The sequence below is a fragment of the Lonchura striata genome, chromosome 33 (genome assembly GCF_046129695.1).
Source record: "Lonchura striata isolate bLonStr1 chromosome 33, bLonStr1.mat, whole genome shotgun sequence".
Classification (NCBI taxonomy): Eukaryota; Metazoa; Chordata; class Aves; order Passeriformes; family Estrildidae; genus Lonchura; species Lonchura striata.
Window position 1 is genome coordinate 5,598,398 of NC_134635.1, and position 14,781 is coordinate 5,613,178.

Sequence of the window (14,781 nt, forward strand, 5' to 3'; positions counted from 1 at the left end):
CTCTGGAAGGTCTTTGCAGCATCCCAGGAGGAATTTTGGGGTGTCAGGGGGTTTTTGGGGAGTCATGAAGGGAATTTAGGGGGTCTCAGAGAGTTTTTGGGGGGTCCCAGAAGGAATTTTGGGGACCTTGATGGGAATTTTGGGGGTCCCAGGGGGTGTTTTGAGGTCCTGGAGAGGTTTTTGGGGGGGTCTCAGGGAGTTTTTGGGGACCCAGGAAAAATTTCAGGGGTCCTAAAGAGAAATTTGGAAGTCCCAGAAGGTGTTTTGGGGTGACGAGTAGAATTTTGGGGGTCCAGGGGGTGTTCTGGGGTCCCGAAGGGAATTTTGGGGGTCCCATGGGGGGTTTGGGGGTCCTGAAGGGAATTTTGGGGTCTCAGGGAGTTTTGGGGGGGTCCCAGGAGGAATTTTGGGGATCCTGATGGGAATTTTGGGGGTCCCGGGGTGGTTTTGAGGTCCTGGAGAGGTTTTTGGGGGGTTCTCAGGGAGTTTTTGGGGTCCCAGGAGGAATTTCAGGGGTCCTAAAGGGGAATTTGGAAGTCCCAGGGGGGTTTTGGGGTCCTGAAGGGAATTTTGGGCCTCCTGGGGGGGTTTTGGAGTCCTGGGGAAAATTTTGAGGGTCTCAGGGGTTTTTGGGAGAAATTTTGGTGGTCCCGAGTAGAATTTTGGGGGTCCTGGGGGAGGTTTTGGGTTTCAGAAGGGAATTTTAGGGTCTCAGGGGTTTTTGGGGGATCCCAGAAGGAATTTTGGGGACCTTGATGAGAATTTTGGGGGTCCCAGGGGGGGTTTTGGGGTCCCAAAGGGAATTTTGGGCATCCCAGGGGGGGTTTTGGAGTCCTGGGGAGAATTTTGGGGATCTCAGGAGGTTTTTGGGAGGAATTTTGGGGTCCCAAAGAGAATTTTGTGGGTCCTGGGGAGGGTTTAGGTCCTGAAGGGAATTTTGGGGGTCTCAGGGGGTTTTGGGGTGTCCCAGGAGGAATTTCGGGGACCCTGATAGGAATTTTGGGGGTCCCAGGGGGGGGTTTGGGGTCCCAAAGGGAATTTTGGGCGTCCCAGGGGGAGTTTTGGAGTCCTGGGGAGAATTTTGAGGGTCTCAGGGGGTTTTTGGGTAGAATTTTGGGGGTCCCGAGTGGAATTTTGTGGGTCCTGGGGAGGGTTTGGGGTTCTGAAGGGAATTTTGGGGGTCTCTGGGAGTTTTTGGGGGGTTCCAGTAGAAATTTTGGAGTCCTGAAGGGAAATTTGGGGTCTCAAGTAATCTTGGGGGGGTCCCAGGAGGGATTTCGGGGACCCTGATGGGAATTTTGGAGGCCCTAGGGGGGTTTTTGGGGTCCCAAATGGAATTCTGGGCATTCCAGGAGGGGTTTTGGAGTCCCGAAGGCAATTTTGATGGTCTCAGGGGGTTTTTGGGAGGAATTTTGGGGGTCCCGACTAGAATTTTGAGGGTCCTGGGGGGGGTTTGGGGTCCCGAAGGGAATTTTGGGGGTCTCTGGGAGTTTGTGGGGGGTCCCAGGAGGAATTTGGGGTCTGTGAGAGCCCCAGCCTTTCTCTGGGGTCTCATATGGTGGTGAAATTCCTCCTCCAACCCGTGCTTCCAAAGAAAAACTCCGCAGGCTTTAGCTGTTCAGTCTCAAGGCAGTTTATCGCTAGTTATCTAACAGATTATGTTCTTGGACTGCGGCTGTTTGATCAGCGGCCTGGGTAGAGGCACACACACACCCTGACATCCTCTCTATCTGCTGTCTTCTTCGTCTCTCCCCCCGCCCAGGGCTGCTGCTATCTTTTATAAGATATATTACGTATTACATGTTTACAATTATTCCCCAGTACCTACTACCTACGTTGCCAAGTGTTTTTCTACTCTAAACCAATCTGCGAGTGCCAACATCACCAAGAACATGGAGGTAAGGAAAAAGAAGGAGGAAGAACAGGATCAGCCCACTTTCCTCCATCTTAGAACTTCTGACCTCCAGGTACAAAGTGAAAACCCCCCTGTACAGGTGCTAAAACCCCCCTGTACAATACTAAAAAAATTTCCCCTCTACTTTGTAATTACTTTTACTATACTATCTAACCTTTTGTGACTGCTTGTTCCACCTCCAAAGTTGGTAAATCATTCCATGGCTCAAACTCAAAATCACAGCTGTTTTTCAGCTGCCTGCCAGGGTCCCAAATGCTTCTGACCAAGGCCTGGAACCACTAAAAATGTCTGAGAGACATTATGAGTTCCCACAGGGGTCCTGAAGGGAAATTTGGGGGTCCCAGGGGGGGTTTTGTGGTCCCAAAGGGAATTTTGGGAGTCCCAGGGGGGGTTTTGGTGTCCTGAAGAGAATTTTGGGAGTCCCAGGAGGTGGGTTTGGGGTCCTGAAGTGAATTTTGGAGTCTCACGAAGTTTTTGGGGGTCCCAGAAAGAATTTTGGGGACCCTGATGAGAATTTTGGGGCTCCCGGGCAGGGGGTTTTGGGGTCCCAAAGGGAATTTTGGGGGTCTCAGTGGGGTTTTGGGTCTCCCAGGAGGAATTTCAAGGACCCTGATGGAAATTTTGGGGGTCCCGGGGGGGGTTTTGGGGTCCCAAAGGGAATTTTGGAAGTCCCAGGGGGTGTTTTGGTGTCCTGAAGGGAATTTTGGGTGTCCCAGGGGGGGTATTGGAGTCCTGGGGAGAATTTTGGGGGTCCTGGGGAGGGGTTTTGGGAGGAATTTTGGGGGTCCCGGAGAGAATTTTGTGGGTCCTGGGAGAGGTTTTGGGGTTCTGAAGGGAATTTTGGGGTCTCACGAAGTTTTTGGGTCTCCCAGAAAGAATTTTGGGGACTCTGATGGGAATTTGGCGGGTCCCAGTGGAAGTTTTGGGGTCCCAAAGGGAATTTTGGGAGTCCCAGGGGGGGTTTTGGAGTCCTGGGGAGAATTTTGAGGGTCTCAGGGGGGTTTTGGGAGGAATTTTGGGGGTCCCGACTAGAATTTTGTGGGTCCTGGGGAGGGTTTGGGGTTCTGAAGGGAATTTTGAGGCCCCCAGTGGGGGTTTTGGGGTCCCAAAGGGAATTCTGGGCGTCCCAGGGGGGGTTTTTTGGGAGGAATTTTGGGGTCCCGAGTAGAATTTTGTGGGTCCTGGGGGAAGTTTTGAGGTCCCGAAGGGAATTTTGGGAGTCATAGGGGGAGTTTTGGAGTCCTGGGGAGAATTTTGAGGGTCTCAGGGTTTTTTTGGGAGGAATTTTGGGGGTCCTGGGTAGAATTTTGGGGATCCCACGGGGGTGGGTTGGGGTCCTGAAGGGAATTTTAGGGGTCTCAGGGGGTTTTTGGGGGTCCCAGGTGGAATTTCGGGGTCCCTGATAGGTTTTTTTGGGTCCCAGGGGGGGTTTTGGAGTCCTGGGGAGAATTTTGAGGGTCTCAGGGGGTTTTTGGGAGGAATTTTGGGGGTCCCGAGTAGAATTTTCGGGGTCCTGGGGGTGGGGGGGTTTGGGGTCCTGAAGTGAATTTTGGGGTCTCAGGAAGTTTTTGGGGGCTCCCATGAGGAATTTTGGGGACCCAGATGGGAATTTTGGGTGTCCCAGTGGGGCTTGTGGTGTCCTGGGCAGAATTTAGGGGTCTCAGGGTTTTTTTGGGAGGAATTTTGGGGGTCCCGGGTAGAATTTTGTGTGTCCTGGGGAGGGTTTGGGGTCCTGAAGGGAATTTTGTGGGACCCTGATGGGGGGTTTTGGAGTCCTGGGGAGAATTTTGGGGGTCCTGGGGGGGGGTTTATGGTCCTGAAGGGAATTTTGGAGTCTCTGGGAGTTTTTGGGGGGTCCCAGGAGATATTTCGGGGACCCTGATGGGAATTCTGGGGATCCCAGGGGTGTTTTGGGGTCCCGAAGGGAATTTTGGGAGTCCCAGGGGGGGGGATTGTAGTCCTGGGGAGAATTTTGATGGTCTCAGGGTTTTTTTGGGAGGAATTTCTGGGGTCCCGAGTAGAATTTTGGGGGTTCTGGGGGTGGGTTTGGGGACCTGAAGGGAACTTTGGGGGTCTCAAGGAGTTTTGGGGGGTCCCTGGAGGAATTTCGGGGACCCTGATGGGAATTTTTAGGTTCCCCGAGGGGGGTTTTTGGTGTCCCAAAGAGAATTTTAGGCGTCCCAGGGGGAGTTTTGGAGTCCTGGGGAGAATTTTGAGGGTCTCAGGGATTTTTTGGGAGGAATTTTGGGGGTCCCGGGTAGAATTTTTTGGGTCCCAGGGGGGGTTTGGGGTTCTGAAGAGAATTTTGGGGGTCTCACCAAGTTTTTGGGGGGTCCCAGGAGGAATTTTGGGGTCCTGAAAGGAATTTTGGGGGTCCAAGTGTGTGTTTTGTGGACCCAAAGGGAATTTTGGGCGTCCCAGGGGGTTTTTGGGAGGAATTTTGGGAGTCCCGGGTAGAATTTTGGGTGTCCCAGGGGGGCTTTTGGGGTCGCAAAGGGAATTTTGGCCATCCCAGGGGGAGTTTTGGAGTCCTGGGGAGAATTTTGTGGGTCCTGGGAGAGGTTTTGAGGTCCTGAAAGGAATTTTTGGGTCTCAGGGAGTTTTTGGGGCATCCCAGGAGGGAATTTTGGGGACCGTGATGGGAATTTTGGGGGTCCCACGGGGGGTTTTGGAGTCCTGGGGAGAGTTTTGATGGTGTCAGGTGTTTTTTGGGAGGAATTTTTGGGGTCCCGGGTAGAATTTTTTGGGTCCCAGGGGGGGTTTGGGGTCCTGAAGGGAATTTTTGGGTCTCTGGGAATTTGTGGGGGGCGGTTCCAGAAGGAATTTTGGGGTCTTGAAGGGAATTTTGGGTCCCAGGTGGGTTTTGGGGTCCCGAAGGGAATTTTGGGAGTCCCAGGGGGGTTTTGGGAGGAATTCTGGGAGTCCCAGGTAGAATTTTGTGGGTCCCACGGGGGGTTTTGGAGTCCTGGGGAGAATTTTGATGGTCTCAGGGGTTTTTTGGGAGGAATTTCGGGGGTCCCGATTATAATTTTGGGGGTCCTGGGGGTGGGTTTGGGGTTCTGAAGGGAATTTTGGGAGTCCCAAGGGGGGTTTTGGAGTCCTGGGGAGAATTTTGTGGGTCTCATGGGTTTTTTGGGAGGAATTTTGGGGGTCCCGAGTAGAATTTTGTGGGTCTTGGGGCGGGTTTGGGGTTCTGAAGGGAATTTTGGGGGTCTCTGGAAGTATTTGGGGGGTCCCAGGAGGAATTTTGGGGTCCTGAAGGGAATTTTGGGGGTCCCAGGCGGGGTTTTGGGGTCCCGAAGGGAATTTTGGGAGTTCTAGGGGGGTTTTGGGAGGAATTTTGGGAGTCCCGGGTAGAATTTTGTGGGTCCCACGGGGGGTTTTGGGGTCGCAAAGGGAATTTTGGCTGTCCCAGGGGGAGTTTTGGAGTCCTGGGGAGAATTTTCAGGGTCTCAGGGTTTTTTTGGGAGGAATTTTGGGGGTCCCGAGTAGAATTTTGTGGGTCCTGGGGGAGGGTTTGGGGTTTTGAAGGGAATTTTGGGAGTCCCGGGGGGGTTTTGGGGTCCTAATGGGAATTTTGGGAGTCCCAGGGGGGGTTTTGTGGTCCTGAAGGGAATTTTGATGGTCCCAGGGGGTTTTTGGGGGGAATTTTGGGGGTCCCGGGTAGAATTTTGGGGGATCCCACGGGGGTGGGTTGGGGTCCTGAAGGGAATTTTAGGGGTCTCAGGGGGTTTTTGGGGGTCCCAGGTGGAATTTCGGGGTCCCTGATAGGTTTTTTTGGGTCCCAGGGGGGGTTTTGGAGTCCTGGGGAGAATTTTGAGGGTCTCAGGGAGTTTTTGGGAGGAATTTTGGGGGTCCCGAGTAGAATTTTCGGGGTCCTGGGGGTGGGGGGGTTTGGGGTCCTGAAGTGAATTTTGGGGTCTCAGGAAGTTTTTGGGGGGTCCCAGAAAGAATTTTGGGGACCCAGATGGGAATTTTGGGGCTCCCGGTGGAGGGTTTTGGGGTCCCGAAGGGAATTTTGGGGGTCTCAGTGGGGTTTTGGGTCTCCCAGGAGGAATTTCAGGGACCCTGATGGGAATTTTGGGTGTCCCAGGGGGGCTTGTGTTGTCCTGGGGAGAATTTTAGGGGTGTCAGGGGTTTTTTGGGAGGAATTTTGGGGGTCCCGGGTAGAATTTTGTGTGTCCTGGGGAGGGTTTGGGGTCCTGAAGGGAATTTTGTGGGACCCTGATGGGGGGTTTTGGAGTCCTGGGGAGAATTTTGGGGGTCCTGGGGGGGGGTTTATGGTCCTGAAGGGAATTTTGGAGTCTCTGGGAGTTTTTGGGGGGTCCCAGGAGATATTTCGGGGACCCTGATGGGAATTCTGGGGATCCCAGGGGTGTTTTGGGGTCCCGAAGGGAATTTTGGGAGTCCCAGGGGGGGGGATTGTAGTCCTGGGGAGAATTTTGATGGTCTCAGGGTTTTTTTGGGAGGAATTTCTGGGGTCCCGAGTAGAATTTTGGGGGTTCTGGGGGTGGGTTTGGGGACCTGAAGGGAACTTTGGGGGTCTCAAGGAGTTTTGGGGGGTCCCTGGAGGAATTTCGGGGACCCTGATGGGAATTTTTAGGTTCCCCGAGGGGGGTTTTTGGTGTCCCAAAGGGAATTTTAGGCGTCCCAGGGGGGGTTTTGGAGTCCTGGGGAGAATTTTGAGGGTCTCAGGGATTTTTTGGGAGGAATTTTGGGGGTCCCGGGTAGAATTTTTTGGGTCCCAGGGGGGGTTTGGGGTTCTGAAGAGAATTTTGGGGGTCTCACCAAGTTTTTGGGGGGTCCCAGGAGGAATTTTGGGGTCCTGAAGGGAATTTTGGGGGTCCAAGTGTGTGTTTTGTGGACCCAAAGGGAATTTTGGGCGTCCCAGGGGGTTTTTGGGAGGAATTTTGGGAGTCCCGGGTAGAATTTTGGGTGTCCCAGGGGGGCTTTTGGGGTCGCAAAGGGAATTTTGGCCATCCCAGGGGGAGTTTTGGAGTCCTGGGGAGAATTTTGTGGGTCCTGGGAGAGGTTTTGAGGTCCTGAAAGGAATTTTTGGGTCTCAGGGAGTTTTTGGGGCATCCCAGGAGGGAATTTTGGGGACCGTGATGGGAATTTTGGGGGTCCCACGGGGGGTTTTGGAGTCCTGGGGAGAGTTTTGATGGTGTCAGGCGTTTTTTGGGAGGAATTTTTGGGGTCCCGGGTAGAATTTTTTGGGTCCCAGGGGGGGTTTGGGGTCCTGAAGGGAATTTTTGGGTCTCTGGGAGTTTGTGGGGGGCGGTCCCAGAAGGAATTTTGGGGTCCTGAAGGGAATTTTGGGGCTCCCAGATGGGTTTTGGGGTCCCGAAGGGAATTTTGGGAGTCCCAGGGGGGGTTTTGGGGTCCTAATGGGAATTTTGGGAGTCCCAGGGGGGGTTTTGTGGTCCTGAAGGGAATTTTGATGGTCCCAGGGGGTTTTTGGGAGGAATTTTGGGGGTCCCGGGTAGAATTTTGGGGATCCCACGGTGGTGAGTTGGGGTCCTGAAGGGAATTTTAGGGGTCTCAGGGGGTTTTTGGGGGTCCCAGGTGGAATTTCGGGGTCCCTGATAGGTTTTTTTGGGTCCCAGGGGGGGTTTTGGAGTCCTGGGGAGAATTTTGAGGGTCTGAGGGAGTTTTTGGGAGGAATTTTGGGGGTCCCCAGTAGAATTTTCGGGGTCCTGGGGGTGGGGGGGTTTGGGGTCCTGAAGAGAATTTTGGGGTCTCAGGAAGTTTTTGGGGGCTCCCATGAGGAATTTTGGGGACCCAGATGGGAATTTTGGGGCTCCCGGTGGAGGGTTTTGGGGTCCCGAAGGGAATTTTGGGGGTCTCAGTGGGGTTTTGGGTCTCCCAGGAGGAATTTCAGGGACCCTGATGGGAATTTTGGGTGTCCCAGGGGGGCTTGTGGTGTCCTGGGGAGAATTTTAGGGGTCTCAGTGGTTTTTTGGGAGGAATTTTGGGGGTCCCGGGTAGAATTTTGTGTGTCCTGGGGAGGGTTTGGGGTCCTGAAGGGAATTTTTGGGTCTCTGGGAGTTTGTGGGGGGCGGTCCCAGAAGGAATTTTGGGGTCCTGAAGGGAATTTTGGGGCTCCCAGATGGGTTTTGGGGTCCCGAAGGGAATTTTGGGAGTCCCAGGGGGGGTTTTGGAGTCCTGGGGAGAATTTTGATGGTCTCAGGGGTTTTTTGGGAGGAATTTTGGGGGTCCCGAGTAGAATTTTGTGGGTCTTGGGGCGGGTTTGGGGTTCTGAAGGTAATTTTGGGGGTCTCTGGAAGTATTTGTGGGGTCCCAGGAGGAATTTTGGGGTCCTGAAGGGAATTTTGGGGGTCCCAGGGGGGTTTTGGGGTCCCGAAGGGAATTTTGGGAGTTCTAGGGGGGTTTTGGGAGGAATTTTGGGAGTCCCGGGTAGAATTTTGTGGGTCCCACGGGGGGTTTTGGGGTCGCAAAGGGAATTTTGGCTGTCCCAGGGGGAGTTCTGGAGTCCTGGGGAGAATTTTAGGGGTCTCAGTGGTTTTTTGGGAGGAATTTTGGGGGTCCCGAGTAGAATTTTGTGGGTCCTGGGGGAGGGTTTGGGGTTTGGAAGGGAATTTTGGGGGTCCCAGGGGGGGTTTTGGGGTCCTAATGGGAATTTTGGGAGTCCCAGGGGGTTTTTGGGAGGAATTTTGGGGGTCCCGGGTAGAATTTTGGGGATCCCACGGGGGTGGGTTGGGGTCCTGAAGGGAATTTTAGGGGTCTCAGGGGGTTTTTGGGGGTCCCAGGTGGAATTTCGGGGTCCCTGATAGGTTTTTTTTGTCCCAGGGGGGGTTTTGGAGTCCTGGGGAGAATTTTGGGGGTCCCAGGCGGTTTTTGGGAGGAATTTTGGGGGTCCCGTGTAGAATTTTGGGAGTCCCAGGGGGGAGTTTGGTTACTGAAGAGAATTTTGGTGTCTCTGGGACTTTTTGGAGGGTCCCATGAGGACTTTTGGGGTCCTGAAGGAAGTTTTGGTGTCTCACGAAGTTTTTGGGAGGTCCCAGAAGGAATTTTGGGGACCCTGCTGGGAATTTTGGGGGCCCTAGTGGGGTTTTTGGGGGCCCGAATGGAATTTTGGGAGTCCCAGGGGGGGCGTTTGGCGTCCCGAAGGGAATTTTGAGCGTCCAAGGGGGTTTTTGGAGTCCTGGGGAGAATTTTGAGGGTCTCTGGGGGTTTTTGGGGGGAATTTTGGGGGTCCGGAGTAGAATTTTTTGGGTCCTGGGTGAGGTTTTGGGGTCCTGAAAAGAATTTTGGGGTCTCACCAAGTTTTTGGGAGTCCCAGAAATAATTTTGGTGACCCTGATGGGAATTTTGGGGGTCTCAGGGGGTTTTGGGGGGTCCCATGAGGAATTTTGGCATCTTGAAGGGAATTTTGGGGTCTCAAAGAGTTTTGGGGCTTCCCAGGATGAATTTCGGGGACCCTGATGGGAATTTTGGGGTCCCAGGGGGGTTTTCGGGGTCCTGAAGGGAATTTTGGTGGTCCCAGGGGGGTTTTCTGGGTTCTGAAGGGAATTTTGGGGGTCCCAGGGGGTGTTCTGGGTCCCGAAGGGAATTTTGGGGGTCCCAGGGGTGTTTTTGGGGTCCCGAAAGGAATTTTGGGGGTCCCGGGGCCGTCTCGGTGGTTTTGGGGTCACGCTGGCTGCGGGGCTGCAGTACCGGCCTGTGTCCACAAGGCGGCAGCACTTGTCAAGTGAGTCCGCGACAAGATGGCGGTCCGTGGGGACCTTGATGGTGACAGGCGTTTTTTGCCGATGCCTGTCGGCTCCCGCCAAAAATCCGCACGCTTGTGGCGCTGCTGACCCCACGGCCCGTGTGCACGATACCAGAAACGCCGCGGAAAATCCCGTTGCGGGGCGCCGGCGGTGCGGGCAATTCAGGCAGTGTAAAAAACAGACATGGGTCCTCGAATTTCAACGTCCTCGCCACTCCTAAGATGGCGGCCGCGGGCGGCGGGCTGCAGTGCCGCTCTCTGCCCACACGGCGGCAGCACTGCGCCGTCAGCAGCGAATGCCCCAAAGATCCGCGCGGGAAAGAACGGAACAAAAAACCTGCCTCTGACCCGATAGGAACCGAAAGAAAAAACCTTTCCTCTTAAACTGCATTTCAACAGAGTTTATTTTTACATTTTTCACATTTATATTCACATTCGGATTTATAATGTATATTGATATATAATTGTATTTTCATAATTCCTTACATTTATTCCATTTATTATATTTTATTATATTTTATATTTTTATACATATCTTAATAGATTGCTTACATATTTCTATAGTTAGATTTAGAGTTCTAAAAGGTTTATATTGATTAAAATAAAAACCTGACTCTATCCAAGTAAAAATCTTTTTAAAAAACCCTTTATTTAAACTCCATTTAAATTTATTTCTATTTTTAGCATTTATAGTCAAATTTACATTTTAAATGTAGATTGATGTATGGTGTCATTTATAGTCTATCTCTTCCTAATACTATTTTTATTTCTATTTTATATTTTTATATATATCTGTATACATTGAATATATATTTCCATATTTAGAACGATATCAAAATAAAATGTATATTCATATTTTTTCCATTAATGCCCTGCCTCTAACCAAATAAAAACAAAAACAAAAAAAAAAAATCTTTCTATAAACAGTACTTGAATATATATTGAATACACCATGCATTACAAATTGCAGGGGAAATGGATTCCTTCATGATTTGAACACAAGAAATAATGGAAAAGGAAGCTTTTTCCCACAATTTAAACCCCTTTTCTCTCCATAACCCCTCTTTTTTCTGGGAGCGCTGTGGAAGGTCTGGGGGTTCTAAGGAGGGACTGACACAATAAAAGGGGAAAGTTGAAAGCTCTCCCGTGGAACCCCACATGCTGCCCGGCCTGCTCAGGTGCTGCCCCTTGGCAAGAGGGCTCTTCCCTCGGCATTTTCTCAAAGGGATGCTCCGTGCCCGGGTGGGTCCGGCTGCTCCCCGATCCCTGCTGGATGTTCCAGCCATAGCTCCTGGAGGGACACTTGGGATACCCCTGTTAGCCCCTCTGGATTAGCAGCTCCCTGTGCAGGTGTGCCCAGGTAGCTGCACTGAAAGCAGCTGCTCACACGGGGAGCTGCTACACCTAGGAGTGGGGGATGAGGTGAAGAAAGGTCCTGTGGGGTGTTCCCTTCCCTACGCAGGCCTTTGCCAGACCCTTAAACAATGGGGTGCCAGATTTTCATTGCCAAGATAATTAACAATCTTTCCCCTGGCCAAACAGGAATTGTGCTACCAAAATTGCAAACAGTGAATGATTTCTCGCAGACCACATCTGCCACCACCAGGAACTCTCACTGCCTTTGGAGAGCAGCACGCCTCCAGTAAACACACATCAACACACAGGGAGAGTGAGGTTGGTTTTACACGGAAAATGGGCAGAGGTCGGGTCACAAGGCCTGTGGCCCCAAGTGACTTTCTACATCTTTTTGTTCTGAATGGCACAGGATTTATCCAGGAGAAAAACTGCTGCCAGCACCTCCTTGACACTGACATCAGGAAGTGTAGAGAGTGAGCCATGTTTCACACAGAATAGGGCCAGCGACAGAGCCCAAGAGCCAGGGGCCACGAAAAAAGGGTTGCCCCTTGAAAATCTGAATGGAGAAGGATGTGTTGTGGACCCAAGCTGCTTTCATGTCGATGAGGGGTTGCTTTGATGATCCCAAGCACAAATCGCAAACTGACTTCAGGAACCAAGACTGGCGAGCGTGCTTTCCTAGGGAAAAGATCTGGAATTAGCGCACAGAACATTGCGTCCATGCGTGGACAACTGAGTGCAGAAAATATGAACATAGAAAAATATAACCCAGGCCCAAAGAGCACCCACCTCAAACTCGTGCTGCCCTGATAGACCCAAGGGAGCCCTACAAACTGACATCAGGAACCTGGACTGCTGAGTTTTCTTTCCCAGGGAAAATGGCAAAGGACGTGCCCAGGAGCCCCTGACCCTAAGCTGGGTCCCGACTGCAAAAAATCTTTATATTGAAGGATGGACCCCAGACCGAAGTTGTCCCCACCTCAAACTTGTGCTGCCCTGATAGACCCAAGGGAGCCCTACAAACTGACATCAGGAACCGGGACTGCTGAGTTTCCTCTCCCAGGGAAAATGGCCAAAGGATGTGCCCAGGGGCCCCTGGCCCTGACTGCAAAAAATCCATATATAGAAGGATGGACCCCACACTGAAGTTGTCCCCACCTCAAACTTGTGCTGCCCTGATAGACCCAAGGGAGCCCTACAAACTGACATCAGGAACCTGGACTGCTGAGATTTCATTCCCAGGGAAAATGGCCAAAGGATGTGCCCAGGGGCCCCTGGCCCTGGGCTGGGGCCTCACTACAAAAAATCCTTATATCGAAGGATGGACCCCACACCGAAGTTGTCCCCACCTCAAACTTGTGCTGCCCTGATAGACCCAAGGCAGCCCTACAAACTGACATCAGGAACCTGGACTGCTGAGTTTTCTTTCCCAGGGAAAATGGAAAAAGGATGTGCCCAGGGGCCCCTGGCCATGACTGCAAAAAATCCTTATATCGAAGGATGGACCCCACACCGAAGTTGTCCCCACCACAAAATTCTGCTGCCCTGATAGACCCAAGGGAGCCCTACAAACTGACATCAGGAACCTGGACTGCTGAGTTTTCTTTCCCAGGGAAAATGGAAAAAGGATGTGCCCAGGGGCCCCTGGCCCTGACTGCAAAAAATCCTTATATCGAAGGATGGACCCCACACCGAAGTTGTCCCCACCTCAAACTTGTGCTGCCCTGATAGACCCAAGGGAGCCCTACAAACTGACATCAGGAACCTGGACTGCTGAGTTTTCTTTCCCAGGAGAATGGAAAAAGGATGTGCCCTGGGGCCCCTGGCCCTGACTGCAAAAAATCCTTATATCGAAGGATGGAGCCCACACCGAAGTTGTCCCCACCTCAAACTTGTGCTGCCCTGATAGACCCAAGGGAGCCCTACAAACTGACATCAGGAACCTGGACTGCTGAGTTTTCTTTCCCAGGGAAAATGGAAAAAGGATGTGCCCAGGGGCCCCTGGACCAGGGTAGGGACCTCATTGCAAAGAATCCCTATATCGAAGGATGGAGCCCACACCGAAGTTGTCCCCACCTCAAAATTGTGCTGCCCTGATAGACCCAAGGGAGCCCTACAAACTGACATCAGGAACCTGGACTGCTGAGTTTTCTTTCCCAGGGAAAATGGCCAAAGGATGTGCCCAGGGGCGGCTGGCCTTGGGCAGGGACCTCACTACAAGAAATCCTTATATCGAAGGATGGACCCCACACCGAAGTTGTCCCCACCTCAAACTTGTGCTGCCCTGATAGACCCAAGGGAGCCCTACAAACTGACATCAGGAACCTGGACTGCTGAGTTTTCTTTCCCAGGGAAAATGGAAAAAGAATGTGCCCAGGGGCCCCTGGCCCTGGGCTGGGCCCTGACTGCAAAGAATCCTTTTATCGAAGGATGGACCCGAGACAGAAGTTGTCCCCACCTCAAACTTGTGCTGCCCTGATAGACCCAGGGGAGCCCTACAAACTGACATCAGGAACCTGGGCTGCTGAGTTTTCTTTCCCAGGGAAAATGGAAAAAGGTTGTGCCCACGGGCCCCTGGACCTGGGTAGGGACCTCATTGCAAAGAATCCTTATATCGAAGGATGGACCCCACACCGAAATTGTCCCCACCTCAAACTTGTGCTGCCCTGATAGACCCAAGGGAGCCCTACAAACTGACATCAGGAACCTGGACTGCTGAGTTTTCTTTCCCAGGGAAAATGGAAAAAGGATGTGCCCGGGGGCCCCTGGTTCTGACTGGAAAGAATCCTTATATCGAAGGATGGACCCCACACCGAAGTTGTCCCCACCTCAAACTTGTGCTGCCCTGATAGACCCAAGGGAGCCCTACAAACTGACATCAGGAACCTGGACTGCTGAGTTTTCTTTCCCAGGGAAAATGGCCAAAGGTTGTGCCCGGGGGCCCTTGGTCCTGACTGCAAAGAATCCTTATATCGAAGGATGGACCCCACACCGAAGTTGTCCGCACCTCAAACTTGTGCTGCCCTGATACACCCAAGGGAGCCCTACAAACTGACATCAGGAACCTGGACTGCTGAGTTTTCTTTCCCAGGGAAAATGGAAAAAGGTTGTGCCCAGGGTCCCCTAGCCCTGGACAGGGCCCTGACTACAAAAAATCCATATATCGAAGGATGGACCCCACACCGAAGTTGTCCCCACCACAAACTTGTGCTGCCCTGATAGACCCAAGGGAGCCCTACAAACTGACATCAGGAACCTAGACTGCTGAGTTTTCTTTCCCAGGGAAAATGGAAAAAGGATGTGCCCAGGGGCCCCTGCCCCTCACTGCAAAAAATCCTTATATCGAAGGATGGACCCCACACCGAAGCTCTCCCCACCTCAAACTTGTGCTGCCCTGATACACCCAAGGGAGCCCTACAAACTGACATCAGGAACCTGGACTGCTGAGTTTTCTTTCCCAGGGAAAATGGAAAAAGGATGTGCCCTGGGGCCCCTGGCCCTGACTGCAAAAAATCCTTATATCGAAGGATGCACCCCACACCGAAGTTGTCCCCACCTCAAACTTGTGCTGCCCTGATAGACCCAAGGGAGCCCTACAAACTGACATCAGGAACCTGGACTGCTGAGTTTTCTTACCCAGGGAAAATGGAAAAAGGTTGTGCCCAGGGTCCCCTAGCCCTGGACAGGGCCCTCTCTACAAAAAATCCTTATATCGAAGGATGGACCCCACACCGAAGTTCTCCCCACCTCAAACTTGTGCTGCCCTGATAGACCCAAG